Source organism: Schistocerca gregaria, chromosome 8, assembly GCF_023897955.1.
Source record: "Schistocerca gregaria isolate iqSchGreg1 chromosome 8, iqSchGreg1.2, whole genome shotgun sequence".
Classification (NCBI taxonomy): domain Eukaryota; kingdom Metazoa; phylum Arthropoda; class Insecta; order Orthoptera; family Acrididae; genus Schistocerca; species Schistocerca gregaria.
This window is the reverse complement of record NC_064927.1, coordinates 386,606,609-386,628,273: the sequence shown is the minus strand read 5'-3', so window position 1 is coordinate 386,628,273 and position 21,665 is coordinate 386,606,609. Positions and strand designations below refer to the sequence as shown.

At 41.6% G+C, this 21,665-nt stretch overlaps 1 protein-coding gene across 1 annotated transcript in view; it reads right to left on the bottom strand.

The window, feature by feature from the left end:
- LOC126284184 (UDP-glycosyltransferase UGT5-like) overlaps positions 1-16,520 on the bottom strand; it is a 125,141-nt gene extending 108,621 nt beyond the window's left edge. Inside the window, exon 1 of the mRNA XM_049982927.1 lies at positions 16,275-16,520. The gene's annotated coding sequence lies outside the window, so the exon portion shown is untranslated. The remainder of the gene's footprint in view (positions 1-16,274) is intronic.
- Positions 16,521-21,665: the final 5,145 nt, after the last annotated feature.

Here is a 21,665-nt window from a genome sequence, read left to right as displayed (position 1 = left end):
TAATACAAATGGGGGTTTCTATTTAAAAAACGCAGTTGATATCCGTTTGACCTACGGCAGCACCATCTAGCGGGCCAATCATAGCGCCATCTGGTTTTCCCCTTCAAGCTAGACGAGTTTCATTCTTTGTAGTTTTTTTTCATTTCATGATTATTTCGTAAGATATTTTGCAGGTCACTTTCAATGAATCACCCTGTAGACAATCGTTATCGCCTCTCTCTATTTGCGAGTGGAACAGGAAAGAAAATAATACTAGTGGTACAGGGTACCCTTTGCCATGCACCGTACAGTGGGTTGCGGAGTATCTACGTAGATGTAGATGTAGACGAGAGGAATACTTAGAAATCATAGACTAGAAGGACGATGGTAGAGCATGTGTTTAAACATCAAGAAATAAGTTCCAAGTTTCCTGAGGGAGCGGTAGGGGGTATAGACTGTAGAAAAAACCAGTACTGCATTACATACAATAAATAAACGAGGACGTAAGGGGGGTATATGTTACTCTGAGATGAAGAGAATGGAGAAAGTCAAGGCAGGTTGTATCACACCAGTCATAAAACTAAATATCAAGATAAAATAAAAAATAGAAATAAAATGTCGAAGCAGATTTTTGTTGTTGTTAGCGGTGCTCTCTGCTTACTGGTTTCGCGTTTCGGATCAGTATTCGCCACTTCTTCCGATCCAGTACGTTATCTTGTTTTAGGTCTGCAATACATCTTTACTGAGTGTGTCGAATCTTATGTCTTCGTCGTGGTGTTTACTCATCCACAATGAGATGGTACGCGGAAGTAATCAATGTGCCATGAGCTTCTCTCTGTACATGCCTGTACATTAAGAGAACTATTCCTCGAAATTCGGGGACGTCATTGACATCCCTACACATCCCATAGCCGCGGACGTAGCAGCAACACCTTCGTAGGAAGTCACTATTTTCCGCCATCTCGGATTCGCTATCGCACTGATCAAGTCTGGGCGGATGCATACGCGTCCTACAACGTTTCGACAGCTAGGCAGCTGACAACCAGCATATGGAAAGCCGTCTGCGGAAAATCTCTTTCATCTGGCTGACGAACAGAGTAGGATTCTGAAAGTTTGCAGTTATTTGGCGATGACGATAACCGCTAAGAAACTGAGTTGGCCTATTGTGGATGTTAATTTAATAAATGAAGAAACCAGCCAGGTGTGAGTGGAACTCGCGCTCTGGGCGTTCCGTAAAAACTTAATTACCTTTATGGACATGTCATCCACTCAGGGAATCGAAAACTTGAATGAGATTTACCTGTTATCGGAATTGATATTGGCAAGATATCAGTCCTGGGAATTCCAAGACTTTCGAGGATATTTTAATTTTGGACTCATAACAATGGACTGACAGACAGTCCGATAAGTGACCAAAAAAACTGTGTGATAAAACTACAAATTCGCAACTTTAGGATTTTTTTCCCTTTACTTGTGCTGTGAAACCTTGTTTCTTTCCAGATTTTATGATTCTAGGTAAATGGGAAGTACCCTATGGGTTCTGAAGAATGCGTTTGCGAAATTCAGAGTATGTGACAAATGGCCATATCTTTTGATTACATTGACTTGGGAGCGCACATTTATTATACCGCGAAGGGATCATACACCTTGGTATATTCAATTTCAGCTTGATAAGTCTACCCGTTCCTCAGAAAATGGGCTTTTAACAGGCTGGCAGGCAGGCAAATATATCACATAAGGGTTCCCTTTTACAGACTGAAGTACGGAATCCTAAAAAGAGTGCCCTTTTAAACGAAGCCTCAGTTGAGAAGAATACTCCTTCGATTTTCTCGTATTATAGGACGTTCTTGTGGTAACTAAGGTGCTGCGCCTTTGTACTTGCGTTTATCCAGGAGCAGTACTGTTCACTCACATGTTAGAGTAATATTCTAGGCCCAAAAAGGGTTTGTTTTTAAAAATCAATGTATTAACTCTATTGGTTTTCCTTGCAAAAATTTGGAAAGTTCCTATAGGGCCAAACTACTGAGGTCATCGGTCGCTAGGCTTACACACTACTTAATCCAAAAAAGTAACTTTCGCTAAGGACAACGCACGCACCCATGCCCGAGGGAGAACTCAAACCATTGATGGGGGGCAGCCGCGCGAACCGTGTCAAGGACCCTAGACCCCGCGGACGGTTTTCCTCGCACATACACTCTTACAGATTTATTTCAAGGAACAGATAAACCACCGATTACACTTTTTGACTAGATTCGTTTAACCGACGCGAGCTAACCTCAGCCCTTCTTTGCCCTGGTGGCAACACGTTAGATGAAACTTCCTGGCAAATTAAAACTGTGTGCCGGACCGATACTAACTCTGGCCCTTTGCCTCTCGCAGGCAAATGATGTACCAAGTGAGCTACCGAAGCTTTAACACAGTTTTAATCTGCCAGGAAGTTTCATATCAGCGCACACTCCGCTGCAGAGTGAAAATCTCATTCTGGAGACACGTTAGAAGTTTAAAGTGTTTGGTGTGAACTAACGAGTCGCGCTTTCGTCTCTTTTGCAATGATACAAGGCGTCAAACAGGTCGGTGCTCCAATGGCACGGATCTGATCAAGAATGAGGCACTTCATCTGGATGTGGAATATCCGAAGAAAGGTGTGGACCCCATGCCGAAAGACGTAACCCACAAAATACTCTGACAGGTTAGAGCTGGACATTTACGAACTGTTAGTCAGCTGGACTAATGACAGAGGCGAAGAAAATGCAAAGAGGTTTGTATTTCGTTATAGAGTTTTTAAATCATCGCTAGAGTGTCACACAAATCCTCACGAAAGGATAGCTGGAGGCGCTATAGCACATATATTACGCACGTAGTGAATCGTTGCCGTTAAAAATTCCGGAAGCGTAGGTTCTAAGGCGAGTAAAGAAATTATTGCATCGTTCTATATACATTGTGTTTTAGATAAGGCGTTTTATTATGCAGCTTACAAAATAATAAGTCAAGGAAATATTTATTTCGGTAGGTAATGGTGAGAATCAGTCTCTTTCTGAGCAGTTGTGAAAACAGTTTATTTAGTTATCTTCCAAATAATCACAACAACGAGCATAATTTTTTAAACGACACATTATTTATAGAGTTCCGTGCGAAAATCGGTAAAAACAGAACCCTTGTAGCATCACTGTTGTCCACATGTATTTTTGACTATCCGTCAGTTAAAAATCAATTTTCTCAGGAATGGATAGACATATCAAGTTGAAATTTATGTCACGTACTGAAGTTTATGGTGCCTTCGTGGTGTAAAAAAGTTAAGCTTTTAAACCGCCGCAATCAAAAGATACGACCACTTATGTCATATATACTCGCTAAATCACTCATTAGAACCTATAGGACACTTCCCCTTGACGTATAATCATTAAATTTGATAATAAGAAAGAACTGACAGTATTAATAAAGGAAAAACCAGGAACCTATTAATTTGTAATTGTATCACATGAAAAGCAATTTTATTTTGTCATTTGTTACCAGACTTGAAACTTAAAATTAAAACACATTCGAAAATCGTGGAATTCTAGAGCCCGTTATCTTGCCAGTATCGATGTCGATAAGAGATTATCGATTCCCAGAATGGATGAAGTGTCTATACACGTACATAAGTACTGGTCAATTTTTTTCCCTAATGGTAGCTGATGTTTTTGTATGAACTATGTACAGATTATTTTAATTCAAATTTCTGTCAGTTTTAGTTAAGGAGCTATAAACGTCCTAAGTTTTAGGTGCAGATGCAACATGAAGCTACTGGCGTCACGCAATGACAAGCTTCCGCGATGCATTGTATGAAGTCATCTGGGGTGTTTGGTTAAAAACAAGAGTCTTACACATCTCCATAAAAAGAAATCTAATTCCGTTAAACTGGCCATTCCCGAGGACCATTGCGTCCTAACCTCCTCTCAGGAAATTGGTTTCAGCTCTTGCACATCATCATGAGCAGTATGAGCCGCGTGACATTGTGCTACCTCCACATCGAACTGTCTCTGAAGTCCAGACTGACATTTCGATGCAAAGGACCTAAACTGTCAACGATAAAAGTTACATTTATTTCACCTGTCTGAACTCCTGCGAAATAATGTGTATCGATGATTCCATCTTCGAGGATGCCACACGACATATTAATGGACGATGCCCTTGGATCTTTGAGACGACGTACCCACCACGGGTTTTCTGTGGCCCATTAGTGCGTATTATGAAGATTCATTGCATAATAGTTCGTAAGCGTGGATTCATGAGAGAACGCAACGCTTTGTGGGGCACACAGGATGAAATTATTCGCAGCCAAATCGCAGAAAGTAACTCTCCTACGGAAATATTTCCTTTTCATCTCCTGTGTCAATGATAGCTGTTACTTGTGAAACTGTGTGTACTATTCGCGACACAGACGTAAGGAAATTCCTCGTTTGCTGGCATAGTTATCGAGGTGTATTGCACTTTCTTGTCCTTTCTTCTTGCTAGTGTTCAACTTACTACCACACCGTCTCTATTTGTACTTGTTCCTTAAAGTCGTTATTCATCATGTAGGTGTGCAATGGCTTATGGATCTCTTCGACTAGGGCATTTAATTGGCTATGTGTGCCATGTTTATTCCACGCAGAATGAACCTCGTTTGCTTGTGCTCTGTATACGGCAGTGTGAGGAAACATTTTACAAAGTAACCGACAATGACTTCAAACAGCGCATCGAAGAAGTTTATCGCTCCATAATAAGTAACTCACACCCCAAACTTCAAACGTTTTTAGCTTCTAAACTAAAATTGGAAGAAATTCGTTTTCTATTAATTTCTACACTGTTGGTTTGTATACTACGACTTCATAACAAAAAATTTATTTAAAAAATTACGATATCTTGCTGGTAAACAACTAAACTATGTTCATAACTCGGGGGAGAGTAATGTTTAGTGCGTTTACCCGTCTAAGCAATTATTCCAGTAACTTATTATTTTGAGAGTTCCAGATAAAAATACCGTACCTGAAATAACGGTTTTATCTTTCCTAATGTACCTGATGGCAAAATTAGTTATTCGGGTTTACACCAAAATGTCATGGTAGCAGTTCATATACCGCAATACCGGTGAACGCAGCAACAGTACTGTGTGAAAGAACACATGGTGTCGCGGTTTCCGGAGTGCAGTTCTAGATATAGATGAAAGTGCTCCGTTGAAAAACTTCGGATATTCTGATTCGTGTACATTTCAGTCTCACAACTTTGGGTTGACAAGTGTGAGTATATAGTCCGACAAAGATCTACATCTACATCCATACTCCGCAAGCCACCCGACAGTGTGTGGCGGAGGGTACTGTGAGTATCTCTATCGGTTCTGCCTTCTATTCTAGTCTCGTACTGTTCGTGGAAAGAAAGATTGTCGGTATGCCTATGTGTGGGCTCTAATCTCTCTGATTTTATCCTCATGGTCTCTTCGCGAGATATACGTAGGTTGGTTGCATTGCGCGGGGAAGGAGACCAGACAGCGAGGTCATCGGTCTCACCGGATTAGGGAAGGACGGGGAAGGAAGTCGGCCCTGCCCTTTGAAAGGAACCATCCCGGCATTTGCCTGGAGCGATTTAGGGAAATCACGGAAAACCTAAATCGGGATGGCCGGACGCGGGATTGAACCGTCGTCCTACCGAATGATATACGTAGGAGGGAGCAATATACTGCTTGACTCCTCGGTGAAGGTACGTTCTCGAAACTTTAACAAAAGCCCGTATCGAGCTACTGAGCGTCTCTCTTGCACAGTCTTCAACTGGAGTTTATCTGTCATCTCCGTAACGCTTTCGCGATTACTAAATGATCCTGTAGCGAAGCGCTCTGCTCTCCGTTGGATCTTTTCTATCTTTTCTATCAACCCTATCTGGTACGGATCCCACACCGGTGAGCAATATTCAAGCAATGGGCGAACAAGTGTACTGTAACCCACTTCCTTTGTTTTCGGATGGCATTTCCTTAGGATTCTTCCAATGAATCTCAGTCTGGCATCTGCTTTACCGACGATTAATTTTATATGGTCATTACATTTTAAATCACTCCTAATTCCTACTCCCAGATAATTTATGAAATTAACTGCTTCCAGTTGCTGACCTGCTATATTGTAGCTAAATGATAAAGGATCTGTCTTTCTATGTATTATTAGCACATTACACTTGTCTACATTGAGATTCAATTGGCGTTCCCTGCAACATGCATCAATTCATTGCAGATCATCCTGCATTTCACTACAATTTTCCATTGTTACAACCTCTCGTTATACTACACTGCATCATCCGCAAAAAGCCTCGGTGAACTTCCGACGTTATCCACAAGGTCATTTATGTATACTGTGAATAGCAACGGTCCTACGACACTCCCCTGCGGCACTCCTGAAATCAGCCTACTTCGGAAGACTTCTCTCCATCGAGAATGACATGCTGCGTTCTGTTATCTAGGAACTCTTCAATCCAATCACACAATTGGTCTGATAGTCCATATGCTCTTACTTTGTTCATTAAACGACTGTGGGGAACTGTATCGAACGCCTTGCGGAAGTCAAGAAACACGGCATCTACCTGGGAACCCGTGTCTATGGCCCTCTGAGTCGTGGACGAATAGCGCGAACTGGGTTTCACACGATCGTCTTTTTCTAAACCCATGCTGATTCCTACAGAGTAGATTTGTAGTGTTCAGAAAAGTCATACTCGAACATAATACGTGTTCCAAAATTCTACAACTGATCGACGTTAGAGATATAGGTCTCTAGTTCTGCACATCTGTTCAACGTCCCTTCTTGAAAACGGGATGACCTGTGCCCTTTTCGAATCCTTTGGAACGCTACGCTCTTCTAGAGACCTACGGTACACCGCTGCAAGAAGGGGGGCAAGTTCCTTCGCGTACTCTGTGTGAAATCGAACTCGTATGCCGTCTGGTCCAGCGGCCTTTCCTCTTTTGAGCGATTTTAATTGTTTCTCTATCCCTCTGTCGTCTATTTCGATATCTAGCATTTTGTCATCTGTGCGACAATCTAGAGAAGGAACTACAGTGCAGTCTTCCTCTGTGAAACAGCTTCGGAAAAAGACAGTATTTCGGCCTTTAGTCTGTCGTCCTCAGTTTCAGTACCATTTTGCTCACAGAGTGTCTGGACATTTTGTTTTGATCCACCTACCGCTTTGACATAAGACCAAAATTTCTTAGGACTTTCTGCCAAGTCAGTACATAGAACTTTACTTTCGAATTCATTGAACGCCCCTCGCATAGCCCTCCTCCGGTGACTCACCCAGCTACGTGAGTAGGAGTCTCGCACCGAGGGTTCCGTACAAAATTATGTGTGTGGACAGTTCATCCATTCCAGGAATCGATAAACACAATTATTTTTGCATGTCATCGACATGGAGGTTGGCAACATATCGGTCCCAGACTTTCGAGCGTTGTTTAATTTCAAGTGTGAAGTCGAATAGCAAATGTCGAAAATGCTTTTTTCGTATTGTATAATTACAAATTAATAATTTTCCGATTTTTCCCCTTTACTTGTACTGTGAAAAGTTTCTTCTTGCCAAATTGCACGTGAAGGGGAAGTACGGTATAGGTTTTAATGAGTAAGTTTGCGAGTATCAAATTATGTGACATTAATGCCCGTATCTTTTGAATGCATTGATTTGAAAGGTAACTTTTATTACACCACCAAGGGACCTTAGATCTTAGTATATGACGAACTTCAAACGTGAAACGTCTACCCGTTTCTGAGAAAAGAAGAACTTAACAGACAAAGTTTTCTCGTCTGTTATAATTACAAACTCACGTTTTTTGGATCTTTTCTTTTGGTTTTAGTATGAAACCTTGTTACTTGGCAAATTAAATGATTCTAGGTCAATAGGAATTACCCAGAAACTGTTGATGAGCGAGTTTGCATACATACAAAATGTAACGTAAATGGCCGTATCTTTTGACTGCATTGACTTAGGACCCAATGTTTATTATGCCGCCATAGGAGAATATACCATAGTATGTGACAAATTTCAAACTGATAGGTCTACACGTTCCTGAGAAAAAAGGGTCTTAACAGACGAACAGACAGAGACAGTCCGGTAGCAAATGAGAGAAAGACGTGTGATGTAGTTACAGATACACAGTTTTCGCATTTCTCTTCCTTTGGTTGTCGTCTGAAAAATTGCATCTTGCCAAATTTTATGACTTTAGATCAACGGGAAATACTATACAGGGTTTGATTTCTGAGTTTGCGAGTATCAAATAGAGTGACAAATGGCCGTATTATTTGATTGCACTGGATTAGAAACTTCACTTTTTTTCCAAATCGTCAACCGATCGTAGACCTTAATCAGTGACGTAATTATCAAGCCCCCCATGAACCATGGACATTGCCGTTGGTGGGGAGGCTTGAGTGCCTCAGCGATACAGATGGCCGTACCGTAGGTGCAACCACAACGGAAGGGTATCTGTTGAGAGGCCAGACAAACATGTGGTTCCTGAAGAGGGGCAGCAGCCTTTTCAGTAGTTGCAGGGGCAACAGTCGGGATGATTGACTGATCTGGCCTTGCAACATTAACCAAAACGGCCTTGCTGTGCTGGTACTGCGAACGGCTGAAAGCAAGGGGAAACTACGGCCGTAATTTTTCCCGAGGGCATGCAGCTTTACTGTATGACTAAATGATGATGGCGTGCTCTTGGGTAAAATATTCCGGAGGTAAAATAGTCCCCTATTCGGATCTCCGGGCTGGGACTACTCAGGAGGACGTCGTTACCAGGAGAAAGAAAACTGGCGTTCTACGGATCGGAGCGTGGAATGTCAGATCCCTTAATCGGTCAGGTAGCTTAGAAAATTTAAAAAGGGAAATGGATAGGTTAAAGTTAGAATCATAAAAGAAGGTTGTATACATGGAAGAATCCTGGAGGTACTAAAAGGTATCAGATAGATTATATAATGGTATGAGATTTAGGAATCAGGTTTTAAATTGTACGACATTTCCAGGGGCAGATGTGGACTTTGACCACAATCTATTGGTAGTGAACTGTAGATTAAAACTGAAGAAACTGCTAAAAGATGGGAACTTAAGGACATGGGATCTGGATAAAATGAAAGAACCAGAGGTTGTACAGAGTTTCAAGGAGAGCATAAGGGAACGATTGACAGGAATGGGGGAAAGAAACACAGTAGAAGAAGAATGGGTAGCTCTGAGGGATGAAGTAGCGAAGGCAGCAGAGGATGAAGTAGGTAAAAAGACGAGGGCTGTTAGAAATCCTTGGGTAACAGAAGAAATATTGAAATTAATTGATGAAAGGAGAAAATATAAAAATGCAGTAAATGAAGCAGGCAAAAAGGAATACAAATGTCTCAAAAATGAGGTCGACAGGAAGTGCAAAATGGCTAAGCAGGGATGGCTAGAGGACAAATGTAAGGATGTAGAGGCTTATCTCACTAGGGGCAAGATAGATACGACCTACAGGAAAATTAAAGAGACCTTTGGAGAGAAGGGAACCACTTGTATGAATATCAAGGGCTCAGATGGCAACCCAGTTATAAGCAAAGAAGGGAAGGCAGAAAGGTGGAAGGAGTATATAGATGGTTTATACAAGGGCGATGTACTTGGGGACAATATTATGGAAATGGAAGAGGATGTAGATGAAGATGAAATGGGAGATACGATACTGCGTGAGGAGTTTGACAGAGCACTGAAAGACCTGACTCGAAACAAGGCCCCGGAGTAGACAACGTCCATTGGAACTACTGACGGCCTTGGGAGAGCCAGTCCTGACAAACCTCTACCATCTGGTGAGCAAGATGTATGAGACAGGCGAAATACCCTCAGACGTCAAGAAGAATATAATAATTCCAATTTGTACAGAAACCAGATGGCAGTTAATAGTCGAGGGACAGGAAAGGGAAGCAGTGGTTGCTAAGGGAGTGAGACAGGGTTGTACCCTCTCCCCGATGTTATTCAATCTGTATATTGAGCAAGCAGTAAAGGAAACAAAAGAAAAATTCCGAGTAGGTATTAAAATTCATGGAGAAGAAGTAATAACTTTGAGGTTCGCCGATGACATTGTAATTCTGTCAGAGACAGCAAAGGACCTGGAAGAGCAGTTGAACGGAATGGACAGTGTCTTGAAAGGAGGATATAAGACGAACATCAACAAAAGCAAAACGAGGATAATGGAATGTAGTCAAATTAAATCGGGTGATGGTGCGGGAATTAGATTAGGAAATGAGACACTTAAAGTAGTAAAGGAGTTTCGCTATTTAGGAAGTAAAATAACTGATGATGGTCGAAGTAGAGAGGATCTAAAATGTAGACTGGCAATGGCAAGGAAAGCGTTTCTGAAGAAGAGAAATTTGTTAATATCGAGTATAGATTGAAGTGGCAGGAAGTCGTTTCTGAAAGTATTTGTATGGAGTGTAGCCATTTATGGAAGTGAAACATGGACGATAACTAGTTTGGGCAAGAAGAGAATAGAAGCTGTCGAAATGTGGTGCTACAGAAGAATGCTGAGGATTAGATGGGTAGATCACATAACTAATGAGGAGGTATTGAACAGGATTGGAGAGAAGAGAAGTTTGTGGCACAACTTGACTAGAAGAAGGGATCGGTTGGTAGGACATGTTCAGAGGCATCAAGGGATCACAAATTTAGCATTGGAGGGCAGCGTGGAGGGTAAAAATCGTAGAGGGAGACCAAGAGATGAGTACAGTAAGCAGATTCAGAAGGATGTAGGTTGCAGTAGGTACTGGGAAATGAAGAAGATTGCACAGGACAGAGTAGCATGGAGAGCTGCATCAAACTAGTCTCAGGACTGAAGACCACAACAACAACAAATTATTAAGTCGATGCGCCTACCCGTCCCTAAGATAAAGCGCTTTCAGCAGTCGGACATGTTACCCATGTCATCTGCGTAATATGCCAGACCATTAGTTTCCAAAATTGCATTGAGTAAATTATAATGTACCGTTACTGAACCGATCTCTTTAGGAAGTAAATGGAATCCCGCCATTAACTTTTAAAAAAATATGAACATTCTATTCATATCTTTTTATGATGCGAGCCGGTCTAATTGTTTGTGTGAAGGTGTTCTTACAGACCCAAATCTGTTCCCCAAAGTATACAAACACGATTAGTACTCAACGCTTCTGTGCTTATTATTCTTCAGTATTAATTTATTTATATAAGTGACAGAAGGATATTTAGCTGAAATATAATTTCAAACTTTGAATCTTTCGACTGAAACATAACAGTAAAAATGCATGGTTTGCATGAAGTAAAGATCTGAAACGTTCATAAAAAATAATTAACTGAGATGTCTGTTCTGCAGATAACTAAAATAGACATTTTGTTGAAACTCATTTGCACAAGTAACTAGTTAAAGTCTAATAAGATTAGAAGTTATGAGGTGTGGATGCATTCTCTTAATGGAATTATTAGCCAGTAAGTCAAATGTGAGACGACGTTCTAGGCGATTACAGTGATATAACTGAACCCACACGCAAAGTAAATACTTAGCAATGATGGTGTGAGCTGACGGCAAGATGTTTCGAGAGCAAGATATATTTCGCTTGGGTTGGGGAAAAGGCACCAAATGTATAAATTAATAGCTTTAAAACTGCTCTAAAAACCTATTCACCGTTTTCTCCCAAATCCCTGTAACCAGTGTAGGACAGCACCGAGAAGAATGAAACGTCTACAACTGTAGCACGGAAAATGTGAGTGCTTTGTAGAGATACTTAGAACTGCAGTGCAGTAGACTAACAGGGATACACAGTATCCTCCGAAAATTTCAATTCTGAATTTGGAGTGATTTTACTTCATAACCCACATTACATACCAGTCACGTCAAAGAAACATATATGAAAAGATTAATAATACACACACGCGTGTATTTCATCATTGATCTCGTAATAGAAGGACAATGAAAGTAGGTCCTTAGATAAGGAGACTGGTGTGATTATCGTACAAGTCACTGTAGATAATACTACTATTAAAAAATACCGCTAATGAAGAAATTTAGCACACAGAAATCTGTCGTAACATCAGATGAGTTGTCAGTTGAAGATAGGCTTATTTCGAGAATGAAGGAAGGAAGGAAGGAACGAACAAACAAAGGAACGAACGAAGATTAGAGTTTAACGTCTCGTCGACATAGAGATCATTAGAGACGGAGCACAAGCTCGCAATGTCTCAAGGTTGAGGAAGAAAATCGGCCGCACTCTTTCAAAGGAACAATCACAGCATTTGCCTGGAGAGATTTAGGGAAATCACGGAAAACCTAGACGATGATTTGAACTGTCGTCCTTCCGACTGTGTGCTAACCGCAGACCTATTCCGTCCTGTCACTCTAAAGGGGATACAGAAAAAAAGTAGCAAATAAAATGTGGTCAAGTATTGTCAGATTCCGTTACATTGTTGCAGAAACTTTCATGGATTTCTTGTGTCCTTGTGTCCTTTTCCAAGCAAGAGTTCTGAAGATAACACTAAGAATAATAAATCTCTCACTATAGAGAGGAGTACTGAGCACCATGCAATTCAGCTAGTTACAGACCTTGGATCTAGATGATGATTCGTCAGAAAAATAATATCATGAAGAAAGAAAAGTTAACACCAAGGAGAACTGTGTAGGCGGATACAGTAGAAAGAAGAGTATTTCAAAACTGCTTGAGGATAAAGTAGATAAAAAGCACTTGCGACTAGTATCTTAATAGTTTAAAATTAAGAACCTTAAACTTTCCGCTAAACTAGTGATTGGTGCCAGTGACGAAAAAATGTCCAAGACGGTCTAATTTTCTTTTTACATTTGAAACAACCATATTTAATGACCGGAATAGTCCGAAAGCTTGTGTCTTGCACATATATGTGTTGAAAAAGATTGTGTGACATGCGACAGACTCTTGATGGTTCAATAGCAATGCTACGAACTCCCTACGAAATTAAAGAGGGCTTCTTAGGTTTTAACGAATTCAAAGCTTTACTGAAAAGCAAAAGTGTGTGGAGAAATGTTCAGTGTGTGCAGCAACCGACCCGACGAAAAATCCAAACCAGTTTTCGTTACGGGTAAAGTGAGTGGAGAGATCAAAATCTGCCTTTACTGTCGCTCAGTGATTATATTAGAACTGAAAGGAAGATGATACAGATAAGCCTGAGACTGGATTCAGTCTCCGCTGAGGAAGCTGGTAGTACAGCTAATTGTTTCAGCCATCGCGGTGACGCCGACGTGACGGTTTGAAATAAGTGCTCGAAGAACAGATCAATTAAAATCACTCAACAGAGGAGACAATTGGACCTGCTGCTCCTAAAAGCACTACGGTAAAATTTTCGCCAGTTCTAGCTGCAGTCTATGGTACGTCGCTGGAGCAAAGAAGCGTCCCAAGGGGTTGGCGACTGGATGAGTATTTAACCCGGGCAGAGAATTCTGCCGCCACGTCCGCCGGAGGACTTGCTCCCGCCAGAAAGTTTGGGAGCGTATTTCCGCACGACGTGAAATGCAAACTCATGCAGTCACTCGTTCTACTGAATCTAGCAATATTTCTGGCTTAGCCATCATATTAGGCTCCAAGAAGCTCTTCCCAGAGCAGTGGAGATGCAAGAAGTGTATAGATGACGAAATGTGGTGTGAGGTACCTGTGACAGATGTTAGATTCGGTACCATTCCCGTGAGAAAGACCGCCTGCATAATGCTACTGCTCTGTGATTGGCTGCTGTGTTCGGAGCAAGGGCACCAAAACGTTAAAGTATAGTTATTATTATTAGTTAAACTACTCATTGCAATGACTTCACTTTTTAATATATATATCTCTCAACAGCTGACTATCAGTCATTTTAGAATTATTAAAAACAATTAAAATCAAAAGACTGACGAAACTGCAGTCTAAGCACTTCGGCAGCGTTCCGGTCACGCCTTTTCTGGTATGGCGCGCAAATTGTTTCGGGCTGTTCGTCACACTGGATTAGGCAGTCGAGAAGAACAGACTTGTCTGTCGTAGGATGTGTTTCCAATTTTTATTTAAGTACCTCCTGTTCGTTACTCTGGATTAGGCAGTCGAGATGTACAGTCACGTTGTCTGTGGCAGGATGTGTTTGCTAGTATTCAGTATTAAAAGATTCACTCTGGTAGTCATAAGGCACAGACACGTTCAACAAATAGTTTAAGGATACATTTTCGTAAACATTGTGTTTGATCATGTACTTTGCTGTATCAGAAGGTGATGTATTAAGAACAATTAGCCTTCTCGTGTGGCTATATTAAAATACGCGAGTGGCATCCCAAAGAAGTGATACATTATTTCACAACAGAATCTCGCTAGAAGTCAGTTTCAGCCTCAAGATACAGAACCTGCGACCTGCGTGCTGTTTTCTGCGCTGGGGGACATCAACTTGAAGACAGCAGGTTAGTGAACTATAACAGAACCTTCGTATTCCACACAGTGTAGTGGAAACAACTAGGCGCCTGACATGTGCTGCATGCACAGAACAAATGTGCTCAGTGACACGCCATCTGCAGTAATGCAGAGGAGGTAAAGGAGGATGATCGTTATTAACACCAACAGTCAATTCATTCTTCCTTTCTTGCCGTAATCTCCACTATTATGATGTAATTCAACAAGTCATGAGCAGCAAACACACAAGATGGTTGGAACTGAACAAGAAGGTGCATTAGATCTCCAACATTCGAGGATATGACCGTGTTAGTGCTTCATATGCCCAGTCGGGCTGTTTGTTACCCGACAAGTTAGTGGAATACCACACGCTACGCCTGCTTCCTTCAGTGCCGACGCGCCCCAGTACCTCGCTTCCGAGGTTAAACATCTCTCTTGCCACCATAATAGAAACAGGTGGTGTCACTTGTCTAGATTACTACCTGTGCACGTTCATAAAGCAACTACATTTGTGAGCCTTGAACACGCCAGTCTTTTGTCGACAGTTGCGGCCCTCCATTCCACGTCTTTGGCCGTTGCCTAGGAACGAGACCACGCGCACCCTTTGCCCGAATTCTTACGCGAATCGTCACCTTAGTTGGCGCGAGTAATGAGTGAATGGGCAAATATCCTTTAGGAACATTACGAATGTAGGTTGTGGACAGTTGGGAATGTGGGTCTCACGGGAAGCGTGCAAGGGATTAGTCCCTGCAGCCGCGCTATCTTCTGTGCCCTCGGTGGCTCAGATAGATAGAGCAGGAGATCCTGGGTTCGAGTCCCGGCCGGGGTACACATTTTCAGCTGTCCCCATGAGGTATATCAACACCTGTTAGCGGCTGAGGATTTCGTTTATCATTTTATCAAAATAAAATTCGCACGCTTCCAACTGCCATAAACTTGGAGAATTCAATAATGAGCAGAAAAAAAAGAATCAAATGGCTGACTATGAGGTGGTTATTATGAAATAGAATATCCATTTACCCTTACGTTTAAGCAGCCTCAGAGCCGTGATGTGTAATTTGACGAAATTGACTTAAAGAAGCAGGGGCATCTCATTACTTTCGTAACATCCAACAGGACCCTCTTTATACTACTCGTCAATCAGCAACAAAAGCGAAGGAAAAGGACGTGGAGGATTTACTACTGTACATTCCATCTGGTTATCATCCTGTTTTCAATACCCTACCGTGTAACACTGGCACAAGAATTTCCTCAGCTCTGAAAGAGCAAGCAGATGAAAGTGAATAAACTGCACAAGATCCTGTTGGGAAATATTTGCTACAAGCAAACAGAAGGCACAAAATTATAATTATAATTTTCAGAAAAGGGAATTTCATTACTGTTTCTTTAATAAAACTTGAAGACGAACAAAGGGGAGATACGAGAATAATACATTCGGTGCGCAAAAGAACAAATCCAAAATTGCACTTTTCTTTTGAATGCAGCAAGTAATACCACTTAAAATTGCCCTTATATTTTATGATTCAAACGCATTAGGACACTGTAAACGCTTCCCTGTAATTATCATGGAGGTTTTTCGTACGATCTTGTCAACCGTATCATACCTGTTTTTCTGAGAACTTTCTTATTCGCTTGTGCACTGAACGCCTCACGTATTACACAGTGAATAAATGTTGTCAAAGTAATATTCAGCAGACGCCGGTAATATTTAATTCTTTTCATATGTAAACCATCGGCATGTAGACGAATAGCGTGTGGCACCGCCCTGTTCTGATTCCTGTACGTCGCGCGTAAACATAGCGATGCCGTCACTTTGGTCGAGTTCACGTTGTTGCGTAACGTGTGTCAAGCGTTAGTACTTCTGAAATGAGTATATACACACTTGTGTAAAATCACGTCAGGTCTTACCTCGTGTCCGTCGGATGACTGTTGATCAGTTGCCCTACGACGTCGCGGCGCTTGCTGCCTGCTTGTGACTGCACCACAGCGCGCGCACACACACACTGTATGGCTGGTCGCGAACAGATATTATACCGGCGCGCGCTGACTTGTGGGAACTGGCTGCCGATCTGATATCTGCGCTTCCGCGGCTACTCCGCCAGCAGCCGTTCTGCGCGCTTACGGCGCAAGAGCTAACGAACGCCCGAGGTCTTCGTGACGTAGTATGCTGACTCAGCCAGAGACGCCAGATTGTGCGAGCTTCAGGCACGTGGCGTTCAGAATCGCACCGACAACGGTCGGCAGACGCAGTCGCCAGAGTACGTGGCCTCATCGGCCGACAGCCTGGTCACACTGCGCCCTATGTCCTTCGTAAATTTTTGGTAGGGTGACGAAGGTTACAATCTATTTTAACTGCCGTGGGGAAGATGAATGCCCCGACACCTCCGTGCTCGGAGAGAAGTGCTGCATTGTGATTTTTGTTAGTAAAAGAGGGCCGAATGATGCGAGTGAGCTGTATGTATCTCGAAAAGAAATGGCTAGTACTGCTCATTCTTTCCTGAATTACAGGAATAATAACAAGACAAGTTTTAAGAATATGTCAGCTGTAGAGAGAAACGGTGTTTTACGTAATCGAGATGATTCGTGGTGATACTGACAAGGAGACGGCACGACCGTGGCCTCGGGGATTTGTCCGAAATTTTGTGTGATGGAAGAGGACCCCTAACACATCACGTGGTTAAAGTATTAGGACGCACTACTCGGAAAATCCCTGGAAGAATCGACCCAAAGTTTCTTAGGTGACATATGAGTATAAAATGTTAGTGAATTGCCCAGCCGCCGTCTGTCTTAGATGTTTAGGGCTCAGACTATTACGCCAGAGGTCTCTGGTTCGATTCCTCCTCTGGCACATTTTTTTTCCTGTGTTTCATTTTCTTCTGTTATTACACCAATTATTCAGAAAGTTTCCCAAACTTACATTATCTTTAACAAATTAGTTACATTCTTGAATAAAAATTATTTTCTTTATGTCCAACAACACAATTCATGCCGGTGGGTTTTCCATTTTTCACTGTAAAGTATATGAAGAAAAAACATTGGGTTTTTAATCAGAATAACAAAGTCGATTGGGAAACATGTAGGCCAAACGGCGACTTAGGAATGGACTAACATTTTATACTCATACGACACCTAAGAAACTTTGGATAGATTTTTCTCGGGATTTTCCGGGTAGTACGTCCTAATACTTTAACCATGTGAGGTGTTAGGGGTCCTCTTTCACCACAACAAATTTCGGACAAATCCCCAACCCCAGGGTCGTGCCGTCTCCTTGTGAAAAGCAAAATTACAAACATTCTACACAATATCAAATTCAGCGAACCAGAAACACGCTGACTGCTTTTTAGCATAGTGTGAAAGACAAAAGTAAAATTTATAAGAAGTTACTCCGAAACCTAAAACTCTGAAAAAATGGGAAACACATTCGTCACATTTGCAAAATATCTCGAATAACAGAATCGCCACACTACAGGCACAAGGACATCAGTAAGTAGCAATTATAATTCCTAGACAGCTAATGCTCACCCATATCAGTCTAAAAAATATCCACAAGAGCAACTTTAAGCATAAGATACACCAACTTTTTCACTTAAAGAAATTAGTTTTTAACCTTATAGTTTATGCCTAAAATTTCTGATAAAGATTTTTGTCGCGTCCCAAGCGTGGGTTTTGCGAGGGATTGAGCGACACGGTTCGTAAACGGGAATTAGCCGGTTGACCTAATTGAGAGGGAGACTTTTGATCTGGCTAAGATGTTAAATTCCCTGGTGTGAAGGTACAAGGCTAGGATGTTGGTAGAAGTAAACTCGTATGGACGTTATAAAAGTTCTAATTTATTCATAAAGAATACAGATCACCCTAACTGCGTAGTGATTGTACCTACAGAATAGCCAAGCCCATTACAGAGACGGTGACTGACTTCCACCGTTCTGGCTGCCTGATAGAACTTTCCAGCACTTTGCTGCCCACACTAGCACCCTACGTCAGAGTCCCGCGGTCGCTGCCTAAACGCTCATCGGCGACTATCTCCAACTGTCTGCCTGCAGCCCGCCCTCAGCCCAAGTCGGCTGCTACTCACGCTGACTACCGTCGCTGCCTAAACCCGAGAGAGAGAGAGAGAGAGAGAGAGAGATCCCCGGAGCGGCGTGCCTCCGAGTTTTGTTAGCTCTTCCCCTTCGACCCCGCCAGCGCTTGGCATGACGTAGCGTCGAGTGCAACTTTTCCTTATTAGGGATTGTTTTAGTATTAACTTCAGTACTTTTCTTCAGAAGCTGGGTGGAGGGGTAGAGGGGCCTCTCCCTATATGGTCACGCACTGCGTCCTGAGCCCTTCATTGGCTCCTCATGACGTAGTGCGGTCCCCACCTAGGGCCCTCTTTCTTTCTCTCTCCGCTCCCAGATTTCTCCCTCTAGCCAAGAGTGTTGATACTGCAAGTTATTGCTTATTAAGGGACCTGCCCAGAGCGCCCTGTTTATCTTAATAGCTGAGTCTGCTTCCTTGCTTATCACGCGCAGCTGCCTGGCCGCTTGGACCGCCGCCTCGGCTATCTGGCTGCGTCGTTATCTTTTGTGACCCCTCTGACACGCCTGGCGTCCCCTGTTAACTCTATCTCCCCGTATGATTTCTGGTGTATCGTCTGAGAACAACTGCATTTAGACTTGGCTTTTCTGCGGTTACAACACCTCCCCCACCATGGAAATTGGCGTTACTCCTCAGAGTAGCGTCAATTGTGACTCTTTTATTTTATTTTTTTTTCATTACATGCTTTACAGATTTGTTTATTACATTAGCATCTGATATGTTATATTTTTCATTTTCATTTAGTAAAGTCAAATTCATTAAACACACAATAATACAATTACATTATACATGCCTAACATTCAGTTATGTCAAAAGCATTTGCATTAAAATCAAAAGACACTATCATTGATACATACATTCACATTTCAATTAGAATTACATTTCAAATACAGTTACATTTCAATTATATATTTCAAATACAGTTACATTTCAATTACACATTTCAAATACAGTTATTTAACGTCTGTTTCTGAAATCGACCGTATCACCTTGGTCTTTTCCACATCTTTCATAAATTACTATCTCTTCAGTTTCTTTATTACTGTGTCTTCTAGCTGAACTAGTCTCTGGGTATTGGTTCACTATGGTATTTCTTATACATACTTTTCCACCACAATCACTGTCTTCAAAATATTTCCATATACTTTTAAAACAGCCTTTACAACATTTACAGTTTTTACAACAGCATGTTATTATGATTAAAATAACTATTGATATGGCTACATACGTAGTTATGGAGTAATGTGTGAAGTACCTGGAGTACATCATTTCCTCCTCTTGTCTCTCTACCATCTTCTGGACATCATCCAGTCTTTTTCCTGCGACTTTCAAGTCGTCTAACTGTGTTATTACCTGGTCCAATGGCAAATCTAATGCTAACGTTGAGACATTCCTTTTTTCCTTGTTTACCACGCAACAATCGAATTCTAGATTGATCTGCGGAACTATGTCTTTCTTCGTCACATTACTCTGGATCACTCTCTGTTTGTATGAACACTCTAGTGCCATACCCCTTACATTTACTGTAAAAACTAATTTTTCCTACCCCTTTTATTACTAGATCCTTTGGTGGTTCCCTTCCACACAATACTGTTAAGCCTTCTTCCTTCGGTGCTACATATAGCCATTCGTTACTGTTTAGATGAGTCCAAAGGCTCTGATTCAGTGCGACTATTTTTCGCACACAATCTTCCGGAATTTCTCTTACCGGTTGCAACAATTTGGCTTCGCACTCTTCGTGGTCGAATGTTGACAGCAAGGCGAATGCTTGTTTGCACAGTCTCCTATTTTTACTTAGCTCCTTGCATTTTAGTTCCTCCGCGGAAAGTTTCGCGTACTGCCTTTTGGATTCATCTATTAGTAAGAATTCTTTCTCTGGCTGTATGTACACATATTTACCTTTCATGTTTGGAATTTCTTTTGGTAGTGGGAGTACTCTATTCAAATTGAAATTGTTATTATTTATTAATGGAATATTAATTACATATCCTAGTATGCTACCCGAGATGAAAACATCTAAATCAATTATTCTTAACAATAGATAACCTGAGGACTCCGTAAGAGGAACAGGAAACTTCACATCTTTTAGTTCTTCCCGTATTAAACTTAGGTATTTTACAATTTGGACTGGATTAATTATATGAGGCTGTAGTATTCCCTTCTGAGCATTTACAATGGCATTTATCATTTGTTCGTATTCCTCTTCGATCTGACCAAACACTGCCGATAGTTGTAATACTTGCTCTGTTACTGTGGCGAAGGACGCTACACGTTTAAACCCTATATCGGTTTCCTTCACGTATTCCTTCATGAATCGTTCTAGTCTTTGCATACCTGTCTTCAGAACGTGCTCATTTGACTCTAGTGTATATACCGTCCTGTTTACTCCCGCCAATGTGGCTCTTACCACTGCCACCTGTTCCTTTGTTAGCCTCAACAACCCTTCTGAGTTTTTCTCCATAGCGTCTATTCTTTCCTTATAGTATGCTGCATCTGCTTCGTCCAACGTCCCGAACAGTATTTTACTTACCTGCCCGACGAAGTTGAATACTCCTCTCTTCCTTCTGGTCTCGTGTTTCGTTAGCTGCTGTACTAAAAGTTGCAATCCTGTGATTTTTTCCACATGATGGGTTACTTGTTGGTCTAGTACCCTGCATTCTATTAATCCTACATTTAATTGTGTTAGTGTTTCTCGGCACCTTTGTACCGCTGCCCTACCATACCTCTCTGCATTCTGAAACCTTTCTGTTATTATATCTAGATTTACGTATGTGACTATTCTCCATGTGGTACTGTATATTTCTACCTGTCCTCTATTATCGTAATATAGTCCTGATGAACTCGGAAATGGCGCCACTTGGTACTCATTTGTTGCATGCTCTGATGCAGTGATGTAGTATGCTGTTATCACTATGACGAATTTCACCACCTGCCACTTGAGTGCCATACCTGAAATTTAAAAGAATTGTTTCAGCCTGTTGGCATGTACTTTTGTTTCCTTATTTCTTTTAACTTTTATTACTACGTTAGGACCTTCCACTTTTACTACTTCAAATGGACCTCTCCATTGTGAATCTAATTTCCGAGATCTACCCCGTCTCACCGACTCATTGTGCAGTAATACTTTATCTCCTACCTTGAAGTTTTTTGGATTTTGTTTCATGTCATACTGTTCCTTACTGATTTTCTTACTTCTTATAATCGAGTCTCTGGCCACTCTGT